This window comes from Triturus cristatus, chromosome 8, assembly GCF_964204655.1.
Source record: "Triturus cristatus chromosome 8, aTriCri1.1, whole genome shotgun sequence".
Taxonomy (NCBI): domain Eukaryota; kingdom Metazoa; phylum Chordata; class Amphibia; order Caudata; family Salamandridae; genus Triturus; species Triturus cristatus.
Window position 1 is genome coordinate 41,894,581 of NC_140591.1, and position 16,698 is coordinate 41,911,278.

Sequence of the window (16,698 nt, forward strand, 5' to 3'; positions counted from 1 at the left end):
CACTTCACATACTCAGGAAAGTGTATTTAACTCCTTTACAGTATCAGGATAAGGCCTGCAAGGCCTTGGGTGTGTTTCCAGCATCCAGGCACCAGTTTTACTGACGCTTGTGACATTTGCAGGTGTTAGGCTTCAAGGGGATGAAGTCGCACCTTCTACCCAGGGTTATGGAGCTCCGCGCAGGGTGAGAATTTAGGGTTCACCCCTGGCTGGTGGTGTGAAAACAAAACACTTCACATACTCAGTAAATTGTGTTTCACTCCTTTACAGTATCAGAACAAGGCCTGACAGGCCTTTGGGGTGTTTCCAGCCTCCAGGCACCAGTTTTAATGATCCTTGTGACATTTGCAGGTGTTAGGCTTCAAGGGGAGGAAGTCGCACCTTCTACCCAGGGTCATGGAGCTCCGCGCAGGGTTAGATTTCAGGGTTCACCCCTGGCTCAAGGTGTGAAAACAAAACACTTCACATACTCAGGAAAGTGTATTTAACTTCTTTACAGTATCAGAATAAGGCCTGCAAGGCCATGGGTGTGTTTCCAGCATCCAGGCACCAGTTTTACTGATGCTTGTGACGTTTGCAGGTGTTAGGCTTCAAGGGGATGAAGTCGCACCTTCTACCCAGGGTTATGGAGCTCCGCGCAGGGTGAGAATTCAGGGTTCACCCCTGGCTGGTGGTGTGAAAACAAAACACTTCACATACTCAGTAAAGTGTATTTAACTCCTTTACAGTATCAGAATAGGACCTGCAATGCCTTGGGTGTGTTTCCAGCCTCCAGACACCAGTTTTACTGATACTGGTGACATTTGCAGGTGTTAGGCTTCAAAGGGATGAAGTCGCAACTTCTACCCAGGGTTATGGAGCTCCGCGCAGGGTGAGAATTCAGAGTTCACCCCTGGCTGTTGGTGTGAAAACAAAACCTTTTACATACTCAGTAAAGTGTACTTAATTCCTTCACAGAATCAGAACAAGGCCTGCAAGGCATTGGGCCAACTTCCAGCCTCCTGGCACCAATTTCCTGATACTTGTGACATTTGCAGGTGTTAGGCTTCAAGGGGATGAAGTCGCAACTTCTACCCAGGGTTATGGAGCTCCGCGCAGGGTGAGAATTCAGGGTTCACCCCTGGCTGTTGGTGTGAAAATAAAACACTTTACATACTCAGTAAAGTGTATTTAACTCCTTCACAGTATCAGAATAAGGCCTGACAGGCCTTGGGCCTACTTCCAGCCTCCTAGCACCAATTTACTGATACTTGTGACATTTGCAGGTGTCAGGCTTCAAGGGGATGAAGTTGCACCTTCTACCCAAGGTTATGGAGCTCCGCGCAGGGTGAGAATTCAGGGTTCACCCCTGGCTGTTGGTGTGAAAACAAAACACTTTACATACTCAGTAAAGTGTATTTAACTCCTTCACAGTATCAGAATAAGGCCTGCAATGCCTTGGGTGTGTTTCCAGCCTCCAGACACCAGTTTTACTGATACTGGTGACATTTGCAGGGGTTAGGCTTCAAAGGGACGAAGTCGCACCTTCTACCCAGGGTTATGGAGCTCCGCGCAGGGTGAAAATTCAGGGTTCACCCCTGGCTGTTGGTGTGAAAACAAAACACTCTACATACTCAGTAAAGTGTATTTAACTCCTTCACAGTATCATAACAAGGCCTGCAAGGCCTTGGGTGTGTTTCCAGCCTCCAGACACCAGTTTTACTGATACTGGTGACATTTGCAGGTGTTAGGCTTCAAGGGGATGAAGTCGCAACTTCTACCCAGCGTTATGGAGCTCCGCGCAGGGTGGGAATTCAGGGTTCACCCCTGGCTGTTGGTGTGAAAACAAAACACTTTACATACTCAGTAAAGTGTATTTAACTCCTTCACAGTATCATAACAAGGCCTGCAAGGCCTTGGGCCTAGTTCCAGCCTCCTAGCACCAATTTACTGATACTTGTGACATTTGCAGGTGTTAGGCTTCAAGGGGATGAAGTTGCACCTTCTACCCAAGGTTATGGAGCTCCGCGCAGGGTGAGAATTCAGGGTTCACCCCTGGCTGTTGGTGTGAAAACAAAACACTTTACATACTCAGTAAAGTGTATTTAACTCCTTCACAGTATCAGAACAAGGCCTGCAAGGCCTTGGGCCTAATTCCAGCCTCCTGGCACCAATTTACTGATACTTGTGACATTTGCAGGTGTTAGGCTTCAAGGGGATAAAGTTGCACCTTCTACCCAAGGGTATGGAGCTCCGCGCAGGGTGAGATATCAGGGTTCACCCCTGGCTGGAGGTGTGAAAATAAAACACTTCACATACTCAGGAAAGTGTATTTAACTCCTTTACAGTATCAGAATAAGGCCTGCAAGGCCTTGGGTGTGTTTCCAGCATCCAGGCACCAGTTTTACTGATGCTTGTGACATTTGCAGGTGTTAGGCTTCAAGGGGATGAAGTCGCACCTTCTACCCAGGGTTATGGAGCTCCGCGCAGGGTGAGAATTCAGGGTTCACCCCTGGCTGGAGGTGTGAAAATAAAACACTTCACATACTCAGGAAAGCGTATTTAGCTCCTTTACAGTATCAGAATAAGGCCTGCAAGGCCTTGGGCCTACTTCCAGCCTCCTGGCACCAGTTTTACTGATACTTGTGACATTTGCAGGTGTTAGGCTTCAAGGGGATAAAGTTGCACCTTCTACCCAAGGGTATGGAGCTCCGCGCAGGGTTAGATTTCAGGGTTCACCCTTGGCTCAAGGTGTGAAAACAAAACACTTCACATACTCAGGAAAGTGTATTTAACTCCTTTACAGTATCAGGATACGGCCTGCAAGGCCTTGGGTGTGTTTCCAGCATCCAGGCACCAGTTTAACTGATGCTTGTGACATTTGCAGGTGTCAGGCTTCAAGGGGATGAAGTCGCACCTTCTACCCAGGGTTATGGAGCTTTGCGCAGGGTAAGATTTCAGGGTTCACCGCTGGCTGGAGGTGTGAAAATAAAACACTTCACATACTCAGGAAAGCGTATTTAGCTCCTTTACAGTATCAGAATAAGGCCTACAAGGCCTTGGGTGTGTTTCCAGCCTCCAGGCACCAGTTTTACTGATACTTGAGACATTTGTAGGTGTTAGGCTTCAAGGGGATGAAGTCGCACCTTCTACCCAGGGTTATGGAGCTCCGCGCAGGGTAAGATTTCAGGCTTCACCCCTGGCTGGAGGTGTGAAAATAAAACACTTCAAATACTCAGGAAAGTGTATTTAGCTCCTTTACAGTATCAGAATAAGGCCTGCAAGGCCTTGGGCCTACTTCCAGCCTCCTGGCACCAGTTTTACTGATACTTGTGACATTTGCAGGTGTTAGGCTTCAAGGGGATGAAGTCGCACCTTCTACCCAGGGTCATGGAGCTTCGCGCAGGGTAAGATTTCAGGGTTCACCCCTGGCTGGAGGTGTGAAAATAAAACACTTCACATACTCAGGAAAGTGTATTTAACTGCTTTACAGTATCACAATAAGGCCTGCAAGGCCTTGGGTGTGTTTCCAGCCTCCAGGCACCAGTTTTACTGATACTTGTGACATTTGCAGGTGTTAGGCTTCAAGGGGATGAAGTCGCACCTTCTACCCAGGGTTATGGAGCTCCGCGCAGGGTAAGATTTCAGGGTTCACCCCAGGCTTGAGGTGTGAAAATAAAACACTTCACATACTCAGGAAAGTGTATTTAGCTGCTTTACAGTATCAGAACAAGGCCTACAAGGCCTTGGGCCTACTTTCAGCCTCCTGGCACCAGTTTTACTGATACTTGTGACATTTGCAGGTGTTAGGCTTCAAGGGGATGAAGTCGCACCTTCTACCCAGTGTCATGGAGCTCCGCGCAGGGTGAGATTTCTGGCTTCACCCCAGGCTTGAGGTGTGAAAATAAAACACTTCACATACTCAGGAAAGTGTATTTAACTGCTTTACAGTATCATAATAAGGCCTGCAAGGCCTTGGGTCTGTTTCCAGCCTCCAGACACCAGTTTTACTGATACTGGTGACATTTGCAGGTGTTAGGCTTCAAGGGGATGAAGTTGCACCTTCTACCCAAGGTTATGGAGCTCCGCGCAGGGTGAGAATTCAGGGTTCACCCCTGGCTGTTGGTGTGAAAACAAAACACTTTACATACTCAGTAAAGTGTATTTAACTCCTTCACAGTATCAGAACAAGGCCTGCAAGGCCTTGGGCCTAATTCCAGCCTCCTGGCACCAATTTACTGATACTTGTGACATTTGCAGGTGTTAGGCTTCAAGGGGATAAAGTTGCACCTTCTACCCAAGGGTATGGAGCTCCGCGCAGGGTGAGATATCAGGGTTCACCCCTGGCTGGAGGTGTGAAAATAAAACACTTCACATACTCAGGAAAGTGTATTTAACTCCTTTACAGTATCAGAATAAGGCCTGCAAGGCCTTGGGTGTGTTTCCAGCATCCAGGCACCAGTTTTACTGATGCTTGTGACATTTGCAGGTGTTAGGCTTCAAGGGGATGAAGTCGCACCTTCTACCCAGGGTTATGGAGCTCTGCGCAGGGTGAGAATTCAGGGTTCACCCCTGGCTGTTTGTGTGTAAACAAAACACTTCACATACTCAGTAAAGAGTATCTATCTCCTTCACAGTAACTGAACAAGGCCTGCAAGGCCTTGGGCCTAATTCCAGCCTCCAGACACCAGTTTTAATGATCCTTGTGACATTTGCAGGTGTTAGGCTTCAAGGGGAGGAAGTCGCACCTTCTACCCAGGGTCATGGAGCTCCGCGCAGGGTTAGATTTCAGGGTTCACCCCTGGCTCAAGGTGTGAAAACAAAACACTTCACATTCTCAGTAAAGTGTATTTAACTCCTTTACAGTATCAGAATAGGACCTGCAATGCCTTGGGTGTGTTTCCAGCCTCCAGACACCAGTTTTACTGATACTGGTGACATTTGCAGGTGTTAGGCTTCAAGGGGATGAAGTCGCAACTTCTACCCAGCGTTATGGAGCTCCGCGCAGGGTGAGAATTCAGGGTTCACCCCTGGCTGTTGGTGTGAAAACAAAACACTTTACATACTCAGTAAAGTGTATTTAACTCCTTCACAGTATCATAACAAGGCCTGCAAGGCCTTGGGCCTAGTTCCAGCCTCCTAGCACCAATTTACTGATACTTGCGACATTTGCAGGTGTTAGGCTTCAAGGGGATGAAGTTGCACCTTCTACCCAAGGTTATGGAGCTCCGCGCAGGGTGAGAATTCAGGGTTCACCCCTGGCTGTTGGTGTGAAAACAAAACACTTTACATACTCAGTAAAGTGTATTTAACTCCTTCACAGTATCAGAACAAGGCCTGCAAGGCCTTGGGCCTAATTCCAGCCTCCTGGCACCAATTTACTGATACTTGTGACATTTGCAGGTGTTAGGCTTCAAGGGGATAAAGTTGCACCTTCTACCCAAGGGTATGGAGCTCCGCGCAGGGTGAGATATCAGGGTTCACCCCTGGCTGGAGGTGTGAAAATAAAACACTTCACATACTCAGGAAAGTGTATTTAACTCCTTTACAGTATCAGAATAAGGCCTGCAAGGCCTTGGGTGTGTTTCCAGCATCCAGGCACCAGTTTTACTGATGCTTGTGACATTTGCAGGTGTTAGGCTTCAAGGGGATGAAGTCGCACCTTCTACCCAGGGTTATGGAGCTCCGCGCAGGGTGAGAATTCAGGGTTCACCCCTGGCTGGAGGTGTGAAAATAAAACACTTCACATACTCAGGAAAGCGTATTTAGCTCCTTTACAGTATCAGAATAAGGCCTGCAAGGCCTTGGGCCTACTTCCAGCCTCCTGGCACCAGTTTTACTGATACTTGTGACATTTGCAGGTGTTAGGCTTCAAGGGGATAAAGTTGCACCTTCTACCCAAGGGTATGGAGCTCCGCGCAGGGTTAGATTTCAGGGTTCACCCCTGGCTCAAGGTGTGAAAACAAAACACTTCACATACTCAGGAAAGTGTATTTAACTCCTTTACAGTATCAGGATAAGGCCTGCATGGCCTTGGGTGTGTTTCCAGCATCCAGGCACCAGTTTAACTGATGCTTGTGACATTTGCAGGTGTCAGGCTTCAAGGGGATGAAGTCGCACCTTCTACCCAGGGTTATGGAGCTTTGCGCAGGGTAAGATTTCAGGGTTCACCGCTGGCTGGAGGTGTGAAAATAAAACACTTCACATACTCAGGAAAGCGTATTTAGCTCCTTTACAGTATCAGAATAAGGCCTACAAGGCCTTGGGTGTGTTTCCAGCCTCCAGGCACCAGTTTTACTGATACTTGAGACATTTGTAGGTGTTAGGCTTCAAGGGGATGAAGTCGCACCTTCTACCCAGGGTTATGGAGCTCCGCGCAGGGTAAGATTTCAGGCTTCACCCCTGGCTGGAGGTGTGAAAATAAAACACTTCAAATACTCAGGAAAGTGTATTTAGCTCCTTTACAGTATCAGAATAAGGCCTGCAAGGCCTTGGGCCTACTTCCAGCCTCCTGGCACCAGTTTTACTGATACTTGTGACATTTGCAGGTGTTAGGCTTCAAGGGGATGAAGTCGCACCTTCTACCCAGGGTCATGGAGCTTCGCGCAGGGTAAGATTTCAGGGTTCACCCCTGGCTGGAGGTGTGAAAATAAAACACTTCACATACTCAGGAAAGTGTATTTAACTGCTTTACAGTATCACAATAAGGCCTGCAAGGCCTTGGGTGTGTTTCCAGCCTCCAGGCACCAGTTTTACTGATACTTGTGACATTTGCAGGTGTTAGGCTTCAAGGGGATGAAGTCGCACCTTCTACCCAGGGTTATGGAGCTCCGCGCAGGGTAAGATTTCAGGGTTCACCCCAGGCTTGAGGTGTGAAAATAAAACACTTCACATACTCAGGAAAGTGTATTTAGCTGCTTTACAGTATCAGAACAAGGCCTACAAGTCCTTGGGCCTACTTTCAGCCTCCTGGCACCAGTTTTACTGATACTTGTGACATTTGCAGGTGTTAGGCTTCAAGGGGATGAAGTCGCACCTTCTACCCAGTGTCATGGAGCTCCGCGCAGGGTGAGATTTCTGGCTTCACCCCAGGCTTGAGGTGTGAAAATAAAACACTTCACATACTCAGGAAAGTGTATTTAACTGCTTTACAGTATCATAATAAGGCCTGCAAGGCCTTGGGTGTGTTTCCAGCCTCCAGACACCAGTTTTACTGATACTGGTGACATTTGCAGGTGTTAGGCTTCAAGGGGATGAAGTTGCACCTTCTACCCAAGGTTATGGAGCTCCGCGCAGGGTGAGAATTCAGGGTTCACCCCTGGCTGTTGGTGTGAAAACAAAACACTTTACATACTCAGTAAAGTGTATTTAACTCCTTCACAGTATCAGAACAAGGCCTGCAAGGCCTTGGGCCTAATTCCAGCCTCCTGGCACCAATTTACTGATACTTGTGACATTTGCAGGTGTTAGGCTTCAAGGGGATAAAGTTGCACCTTCTACCCAAGGGTATGGAGCTCCGCGCAGGGTGAGATATCAGGGTTCACCCCTGGCTGGAGGTGTGAAAATAAAACACTTCACATACTCAGGAAAGTGTATTTAACTCCTTTACAGTATCAGAATAAGGCCTGCAAGGCCTTGGGTGTGTTTCCAGCATCCAGGCACCAGTTTTACTGATGCTTGTGACATTTGCAGGTGTTAGGCTTCAAGGGGATGAAGTCGCACCTTCTACCCAGGGTTATGGAGCTCTGCGCAGGGTGAGAATTCAGGGTTCACCCCTGGCTGTTTGTGTGTAAACAAAACACTTCACATACTCAGTAAAGAGTATCTATCTCCTTCACAGTAACTGAACAAGGCCTGCAAGGCCTTGGGCCTAATTCCAGCCTCCAGACACCAGTTTTAATGATCCTTGTGACATTTGCAGGTGTTAGGCTTCAAGGGGAGGAAGTCGCACCTTCTACCCAGGGTCATGGAGCTCCGCGCAGGGTTAGATTTCAGGGTTCACCCCTGGCTCAAGGTGTGAAAACAAAACACTTCACATTCTCAGTAAAGTGTATTTAACTCCTTTACAGTATCAGAATAGGACCTGCAATGCCTTGGGTGTGTTTCCAGCCTCCAGACACCAGTTTTACTGATACTGGTGACATTTGCAGGTGTTAGGCTTCAAGGGGATGAAGTCGCAACTTCTACCCAGCGTTATGGAGCTCCGCGCAGGGTGAGAATTCAGGGTTCACCCCTGGCTGTTGGTGTGAAAACAAAACACTTTACATACTCAGTAAAGTGTATTTAACTCCTTCACAGTATCATAACAAGGCCTGCAAGGCCTTGGGCCTAGTTCCAGCCTCCTAGCACCAATTTACTGATACTTGTGACATTTGCAGGTGTTAGGCTTCAAGGGGATGAAGTTGCACCTTCTACCCAAGGTTATGGAGCTCCGCGCAGGGTGAGAATTCAGGGTTCACCCCTGGCTGTTGGTGTGAAAACAAAACACTTTACATACTCAGTAAAGTGTATTTAACTCCTTCACAGTATCAGAACAAGGCCTGCAAGGCCTTGGGCCTAATTCCAGCCTCCTGGCACCAATTTACTGATACTTGTGACATTTGCAGGTGTTAGGCTTGAAGGGGATAAAGTTGCACCTTCTACCCAAGGGTATGGAGCTCCGCGCAGGGTGAGATATCAGGGTTCACCCCTGGCTGGAGGTGTGAAAATAAAACACTTCACATACTCAGGAAAGTGTATTTAACTCCTTTACAGTATCAGAATAAGGCCTGCAAGGCCTTGGGTGTGTTTCCAGCATCCAGGCACCAGTTTTACTGATGCTTGTGACATTTGCAGGTGTTAGGCTTCAAGGGGATGAAGTCGCACCTTCTACCCAGGGTTATGGAGCTCCGCGCAGGGTGAGAATTCAGGGTTCACCCCTGGCTGGAGGTGTGAAAATAAAACACTTCACATACTCAGGAAAGCGTATTTAGCTCCTTTACAGTATCAGAATAAGGCCTGCAAGGCCTTGGGCCTACTTCCAGCCTCCTGGCACCAGTTTTACTGATACTTGTGACATTTGCAGGTGTTAGGCTTCAAGGGGATAAAGTTGCACCTTCTACCCAAGGGTATGGAGTTCCGCGCAGGGTTAGATTTCAGGGTTCACCCCTGGCTCAAGGTGTGAAAACAAAACACTTCACATACTCAGGAAAGTGTATTTAACTCCTTTACAGTATCAGGATAAGGCCTGCAAGGCCTTGGGTGTGTTTCCAGCATCCAGGCACCAGTTTAACTGATGCTTGTGACATTTGCAGGTGTCAGGCTTCAAGGGGATGAAGTCGCACCTTCTACCCAGGGTTATGGAGCTTTGCGCAGGGTAAGATTTCAGGCTTCACCCCTGGCTGGAGGTGTGAAAATAAAACACTTCAAATACTCAGGAAAGTGTATTTAGCTCCTTTACAGTATCACAATAAGGCCTGCAAGGCCTTGGGTGTGTTTCCAGCCTCCAGGCACCAGTTTTACTGATACTTGTGACATTTGCAGGTGTTAGGCTTCAAGGGGATGAAGTCGCACCTTCTACCCAGGGTTATGGAGCTCCGCGCAGGGTGAGATTTCAGGGTTCACCCCTGGATGGAAGTGTGAAAATAAAACACTTCACTTACTCAGGAAAGTGTATTTAACTCCTTTACAGTATCAGAACAAGGCCTGCAAGGCCTTGGGTTTGTTTCCAGCCTCCAGGCACCAGTTGTACTGATACTTGTGACACTTGGAGGTGTTATGCTTCAAGGGGATGAAGTCGCACCTTCTACCCAGGGTCATGGAGCTCCGCGCAGGGTAAGATTTCAGGGTTCACCCCTGGCTGGAGGTGTGAAAATAAAACACTTCACATACTCAGGAAAGTGTATTTAGCTGCTTTACAGTATCAGAATAAGGCCTGCAAGGCCTTGGGCCTACTTCCAGCCTCCTGGCACCAGTTTTACTGATACTTGTGACATTTGTAGGTGTTAGGCTTCAAGGGGATGAAGTTGCACCTTCTACCCAGGGTTATGGACATTCGCGCAGGGTATGATTTCGGGTTTCAACCCTGGCTGGAGATGTGAAATCAAAACACTTCACAGACTCAGTAAAGAGTATTTAAGTCCTTCACAGTAACAGAACAAGGCCTGCAAGGCCTTTGGCCTGATTCCAGCCTCCTGGCACCAATTTACTGATACTTGTGACATTTGCAGGCGTTAGGCTTCAAGGGGACAAAGTCGCACCTTCTACCCGGGCTTATGGAGCTCCGCGCAGGGTGAGATATCAGGGTTCACCCCTGGCTGGAGGTGTGAAAATAAAGCACTTCACATACTCAGGAAAGTGTATTTAACTCCTTCACAGTATCAGAACAAGGCCTGCAAGGCCTTGGGCCTAATTCCAGCCTCCTGGCACCAATTTACTGATACTTGTGACATTTGCAGGTGTTAGGCTTCAAGGGGATAAAGTTGCACCTTCTACCCAAGGGTATGGAGCTCCGCGCAGGGTGAGATATCAGGGTTCACCCCTGGCTGGAGGTGTGAAAATAAAACACTTCACATACTCAGGAAAGTGTATTTAACTCCTTTACAGTATCAGAATAAGGCCTGCAAGGCCTTGGGTGTGTTTCCAGCATCCAGGCACCAGTTTTACTGATGCTTGTGACATTTGCAGGTGTTAGGCTTCAAGGGGATGAAGTCGCACCTTCTACCCAGGGTTATGGAGCTCTGCGCAGGGTGAGAATTCAGGGTTCACCCCTGGCTGTTTGTGTGTAAACAAAACACTTCACATACTCAGTAAAGAGTATCTATCTCCTTCACAGTAACTGAACAAGGCCTGCAAGGCCTTGGGCCTAATTCCAGCCTCCAGACACCAGTTTTAATGATCCTTGTGACATTTGCAGGTGTTAGGCTTCAAGGGGAGGAAGTCGCACCTTCTACCCAGGGTCATGGAGCTCCGCGCAGGGTTAGATTTCAGGGTTCACCCCTGGCTCAAGGTGTGAAAACAAAACACTTCACATTCTCAGTAAAGTGTATTTAACTCCTTTACAGTATCAGAATAGGACCTGCAATGCCTTGGGTGTGTTTCCAGCCTCCAGACACCAGTTTTACTGATACTGGTGACATTTGCAGGTGTTAGGCTTCAAGGGGATGAAGTCGCAACTTCTACCCAGCGTTATGGAGCTCCGCGCAGGGTGAGAATTCAGGGTTCACCCCTGGCTGTTGGTGTGAAAACAAAACACTTTACATACTCAGTAAAGTGTATTTAACTCCTTCACAGTATCATAACAAGGCCTGCAAGGCCTTGGGCCTAGTTCCAGCCTCCTAGCACCAATTTACTGATACTTGCGACATTTGCAGGTGTTAGGCTTCAAGGGGATGAAGTTGCACCTTCTACCCAAGGTTATGGAGCTCCGCGCAGGGTGAGAATTCAGGGTTCACCCCTGGCTGTTGGTGTGAAAACAAAACACTTTACATACTCAGTAAAGTGTATTTAACTCCTTCACAGTATCAGAACAAGGCCTGCAAGGCCTTGGGCCTAATTCCAGCCTCCTGGCACCAATTTACTGATACTTGTGACATTTGCAGGTGTTAGGCTTCAAGGGGATAAAGTTAAATCTTCTACCCAAGGGTATGGAGCTCCGCGCAGGGTGAGATATCAGGGTTCACCCCTGGCTGGAGGTGTGAAAATAAAACACTTCACATACTCAGGAAAGTGTATTTAACTCCTTTACAGTATCAGAATAAGGCCTGCAAGGCCTTGGGTGTGTTTCCAGCATCCAGGCACCAGTTTTACTGATGCTTGTGACATTTGCAGGTGTTAGGCTTCAAGGGGATGAAGTCGCACCTTCTACCCAGGGTTATGGAGCTCCGCGCAGGGTGAGAATTCAGGGTTCACCCCTGGCTGGAGGTGTGAAAATAAAACACTTCACATACTCAGGAAAGCGTATTTAGCTCCTTTACAGTATCAGAATAAGGCCTGCAAGGCCTTGGGCCTACTTCCAGCCTCCTGGCACCAGTTTTACTGATACTTGTGACATTTGCAGGTGTTAGGCTTCAAGGGGATACAGTTGCACCTTCTACCCAAGGGTATGGAGCTCCGCGCAGGGTTAGATTTCAGGGTTCACCCCTGGCTCAAGGTGTGAAAACAAAACACTTCACATACTCAGGAAAGTGTATTTAACTCCTTTACAGTATCAGGATAAGGCCTGCATGGCCTTGGGTGTGTTTCCAGCATCCAGGCACCAGTTTAACTGATGCTTGTGACATTTGCAGGTGTCAGGCTTCAAGGGGATGAAGTCGCACCTTCTACCCAGGGTTATGGAGCTTTGCGCAGGGTAAGATTTCAGGGTTCACCGCTGGCTGGAGGTGTGAAAATAAAACACTTCACATACTCAGGAAAGCGTATTTAGCTCCTTTACAGTATCAGAATAAGGCCTACAAGGCCTTGGGTGTGTTTCCAGCCTCCAGGCACCAGTTTTACTGATACTTGAGACATTTGTAGGTGTTAGGCTTCAAGGGGATGAAGTCGCACCTTCTACCCAGGGTTATGGAGCTCCGCGCAGGGTAAGATTTCAGGCTTCACCCCTGGCTGGAGGTGTGAAAATAAAACACTTCAAATACTCAGGAAAGTGTATTTAGCTCCTTTACAGTATCAGAATAAGGCCTGCAAGGCCTTGGGCCTACTTCCAGCCTCCTGGCACCAGTTTTACTGATACTTGTGACATTTGCAGGTGTTAGGCTTCAAGGGGATGAAGTCGCACCTTCTACCCAGGGTCATGGAGCTTCGCGCAGGGTAAGATTTCAGGGTTCACCCCTGGCTGGAGGTGTGAAAATAAAACACTTCACATACTCAGGAAAGTGTATTTAACTGCTTTACAGTATCACAATAAGGCCTGCAAGGCCTTGGGTGTGTTTCCAGCCTCCAGGCACCAGTTTTACTGATACTTGTGACATTTGCAGGTGTTAGGCTTCAAGGGGATGAAGTCGCACCTTCTACCCAGGGTTATGGAGCTCCGCGCAGGGTAAGATTTCAGGGTTCACCCCAGGATTGAGGTGTGAAAATAAAACACTTCACATACTCAGGAAAGTGTATTTAGCTGCTTTACAGTATCAGAACAAGGCCTACAAGTCCTTGGGCCTACTTTCAGCCTCCTGGCACCAGTTTTACTGATACTTGTGACATTTGCAGGTGTTAGGCTTCAAGGGGATGAAGTCGCACCTTCTACCCAGTGTCATGGAGCTCCGCGCAGGGTGAGATTTCTGGCTTCACCCCAGGCTTGAGGTGTGAAAATAAAACACTTCACATACTCAGGAAAGTGTATTTAACTGCTTTACAGTATCATAATAAGGCCTGCAAGGCCTTGGGTGTGTTTCCAGCCTCCAGACACCAGTTTTACTGATACTGGTGACATTTGCAGGTGTTAGGCTTCAAGGGGATGAAGTTGCACCTTCTACCCAAGGTTATGGAGCTCCGCGCAGGGTGAGAATTCAGGGTTCACCCCTGGCTGTTGGTGTGAAAACAAAACACTTTACATACTCAGTAAAGTGTATTTAACTCCTTCACAGTATCAGAACAAGGCCTGCAAGGCCTTGGGCCTAATTCCAGCCTCCTGGCACCAATTTACTGATACTTGTGACATTTGCAGGTGTTAGGCTTCAAGGGGATAAAGTTGCACCTTCTACCCAAGGGTATGGAGCTCCGCGCAGGGTGAGATATCAGGGTTCACCCCTGGCTGGAGGTGTGAAAATAAAACACTTCACATACTCAGGAAAGTGTATTTAACTCCTTTACAGTATCAGAATAAGGCCTGCAAGGCCTTGGGTGTGTTTCCAGCATCCAGGCACCAGTTTTACTGATGCTTGTGACATTTGCAGGTGTTAGGCTTCAAGGGGATGAAGTCGCACCTTCTACCCAGGGTTATGGAGCTCTGCGCAGGGTGAGAATTCAGGGTTCACCCCTGGCTGTTTGTGTGTAAACAAAACACTTCACATACTCAGTAAAGAGTATCTATCTCCTTCACAGTAACTGAACAAGGCCTGCAAGGCCTTGGGCCTAATTCCAGCCTCCAGACACCAGTTTTAATGATCCTTGTGACATTTGCAGGTGTTAGGCTTCAAGGGGAGGAAGTCGCACCTTCTACCCAGGGTCATGGAGCTCCGCGCAGGGTTAGATTTCAGGGTTCACCCCTGGCTCAAGGTGTGAAAACAAAACACTTCACATTCTCAGTAAAGTGTATTTAACTCCTTTACAGTATCAGAATAGGACCTGCAATGCCTTGGGTGTGTTTCCAGCCTCCAGACACCAGTTTTACTGATACTGGTGACATTTGCAGGTGTTAGGCTTCAAGGGGATGAAGTCGCAACTTCTACCCAGCGTTATGGAGCTCCGCGCAGGGTGAGAATTCAGGGTTCACCCCTGGCTGTTGGTGTGAAAACAAAACACTTTACATACTCAGTAAAGTGTATTTAACTCCTTCACAGTATCATAACAAGGCCTGCAAGGCCTTGGGCCTAGTTCCAGCCTCCTAGCACCAATTTACTGATACTTGTGACATTTGCAGGTGTTAGGCTTCAAGGGGATGAAGTTGCACCTTCTACCCAAGGTTATGGAGCTCCGCGGAGGGTGAGAATTCAGGGTTCACCCCTGGCTGTTGGTGTGAAAACAAAACACTTTACATACTCAGTAAAGTGTATTTAACTCCTTCACAGTATCAGAACAAGGCCTGCAAGGCCTTGGGCCTAATTCCAGCCTCCTGGCACCAATTTACTGATACTTGTGACATTTGCAGGTGTTAGGCTTGAAGGGGATAAAGTTGCACCTTCTACCCAAGGGTATGGAGCTCCGCGCAGGGTGAGATATCAGGGTTCACCCCTGGCTGGAGGTGTGAAAATAAAACACTTCACATACTCAGGAAAGTGTATTTAACTCCTTTACAGTATCAGAATAAGGCCTGCAAGGCCTTGGGTGTGTTTCCAGCATCCAGGCACCAGTTTTACTGATGCTTGTGACATTTGCAGGTGTTAGGCTTCAAGGGGATGAAGTCGCACCTTCTACCCAGGGTTATGGAGCTCCGCGCAGGGTGAGAATTCAGGGTTCACCCCTGGCTGGAGGTGTGAAAATAAAACACTTCACATACTCAGGAAAGCGTATTTAGCTCCTTTACAGTATCAGAATAAGGCCTGCAAGGCCTTGGGCCTACTTCCAGCCTCCTGGCACCAGTTTTACTGATACTTGTGACATTTGCAGGTGTTAGGCTTCAAGGGGATAAAGTTGCACCTTCTACCCAAGGGTATGGAGCTCCGCGCAGGGTTAGATTTCAGGGTTCACCCCTGGCTCAAGGTGTGAAAACAAAACACTTCACATACTCAGGAAAGTGTATTTAACTCCTTTACAGTATCAGGATAAGGCCTGCAAGGCCTTGGGTGTGTTTCCAGCATCCAGGCACCAGTTTAACTGATGCTTGTGACATTTGCAGGTGTCAGGCTTCAAGGGGATGAAGTCGCACCTTCTACCCAGGGTTATGGAGCTTTGCGCAGGGTAAGATTTCAGGCTTCACCCCTGGCTGGAGGTGTGAAAATAAAACACTTCAAATACTCAGGAAAGTGTATTTAGCTCCTTTACAGTATCACAATAAGGCCTGCAAGGCCTTGGGTGTGTTTCCAGCCTCCAGGCACCAGTTTTACTGATACTTGTGACATTTGCAGGTGTTAGGCTTCAAGGGGATGAAGTCGCACCTTCTACCCAGGGTTATGGAGCTCCGCGCAGGGTGAGATTTCAGGGTTCACCCCTGGATGGAAGTGTGAAAATAAAACACTTCACTTACTCAGGAAAGTGTATTTAACTCCTTTACAGTATCAGAACAAGGCCTGCAAGGCCTTGGGTTTGTTTCCAGCCTCCAGGCACCAGTTGTACTGATACTTGTGACACTTGGAGGTGTTATGCTTCAAGGGGATGAAGTCGCACCTTCTACCCAGGGTCATGGAGCTCCGCGCAGGGTAAGATTTCAGGGTTCACCCCTGGCTGGAGGTGTGAAAATAAAACACTTCACATACTCAGGAAAGTGTATTTAGCTGCTTTACAGTATCAGAATAAGGCCTGCAAGGCCTTGGGCCTACTTCCAGCCTCCTGGCACCAGTTTTACTGATACTTGTGACATTTGTAGGTGTTAGGCTTCAAGGGGATGAAGTTGCACCTTCTACCCAGGGTTATGGACATTCGCGCAGGGTATGATTTCGGGTTTCAACCCTGGCTGGAGATGTGAAATCAAAACACTTCACAGACTCAGTAAAGAGTATTTAAGTCCTTCACAGTAACAGAACAAGGCCTGCAAGGCCTTTGGCCTGATTCCAGCCTCCTGGCACCAATTTACTGATACTTGTGACATTTGCAGGCGTTAGGCTTCAAGGGGACAAAGTCGCACCTTCTACCCGGGCTTATGGAGCTCCGCGCAGGGTGAGATATCAGGGTTCACCCCTGGCTGGAGGTGTGAAAATACAGCACTTCACATACTCAGGAAAGTGTATTTAACTCCTTTAAAGTATCAGAATAATGCCTGCAAGGCCTTGGGTGTGTTTCCAGCCTCCAGGCACCAGTTTTACTGATAATTGTGACATTTGCCGGTGTTAGGCTTCATGGGGATGAAGTCGCACCTTCTACCCAGGGTTATGGAGCTCCGCGCAGGGTGAGAAGTCAGGGTTCACCCCTGGCTGGAGGTGTGAAAATAAA